Below are 1,230 nucleotides of genomic sequence, written 5' to 3' on the forward strand. Positions count from 1 at the left end.
GAGGGGACCCGGGGCTCACCCAGCCCTACCCCGCCTGTCCCACGCTTCCCAGTTCCAGGCAGACCCCGCCGGCCGTGCCGTGCCGCGAAGCTGAGCCCCGCACCCCCAGCAACTCCCCCGTAGAGACTTGTTGATTTCCCTTGAGCAAATCCGGCTTTGATGCAGTCGTAGCGAGGGCGGCGAGCTGATGAATTGACAAAAACCAATCAGCTTTATTGGGAAACAGGTTAAGGGCAGCGGAGTGTCAATAGCTCTCCGCCCGCCCCGTCCATTAGCCGAGCAGCCTGATTACACCGAGCAGACCCTGCGCTGCTCGCACCTAAATTGCTTTCATAAACGCGCCATTACCAGCAGTCGATGCGGGCGGCTCATTTAGAGCCATCCCGGGGCTGTCACATCTATCAGGGGGGGTTATGCATCATTATCCCACGTACGGAACGTCGCGGTATTTAGGCACCGAAGGTGTGGAGCGGCTCGGGGATCCGCGGGGCTCCACCAGTCCCAAGCGGGGCTGCGGCCGTTCCCACGGGGAGCCCTTCGAAGGGAACGGAGGGGTCGGTGTGCCCCGGGCACGGGGGGTCAAAGGGAGAACCGGGGCGGGCCGCTATCGCCGCTGAGATAACGGAGCATTGTTGGGCCCCGGGAGGGCGTTGGATCAACACAGGTGGGAGCTGCGGGAGTGCGGGGTGTCCAGAGAGGGGGGAGAGGTGGGGAATGTTAGAGAAGGAAAGGAAAAGGAACGAGAGGAAAGGGAAAAGGGGGAAAAGGAAAAAGAGGAAAAGGAGGATAAGAAAAAATAAAAGAGGAAAAAGAGAAAGGAAAAAATAGAGAAAAAGAGAGGGGAAGGGAAAGGGTAAAGGAAGGGAAGGGAAAGGGGAAAAAAAAGGAAGGGAAGGAAGAGAAAATAGAAAAATAAAAAGAAAAAAAAGAAGAAGAAATAGAAATGAAGTAGAAAAGAGGGAAAGGAAAAAAAAAAAAAGGAAAAAGGGGGAAAACAAGGAAAAGAACTGAGAAAAGAAAAAAAGAAGAAAAAAGGAGAAAAAGGAAAGGGGAGGAAAAAAGAAAAAGGGAACAAAAAAAAGAAAAAGGAAAAATGTGAAAAGAGAAAAAAGGAAGATGAAAAAGGAAAAAAAATGGTGAGGAGGAAAAGTGAAGAGAAAGATAAGAAAACGGCAAAGGGGGAAAAGAAAAAGAAAAGAGACAAAAAGGAAAAGAGAAAAAGGGGGGGGG

The sequence above is a fragment of the Lagopus leucura genome, unplaced genomic scaffold (genome assembly GCF_019238085.1).
Source record: "Lagopus leucura isolate 7727_CA_CO unplaced genomic scaffold, USGS_WTPT01 Super-Scaffold_100157, whole genome shotgun sequence".
Classification (NCBI taxonomy): Eukaryota; Metazoa; Chordata; class Aves; order Galliformes; family Phasianidae; genus Lagopus; species Lagopus leucura.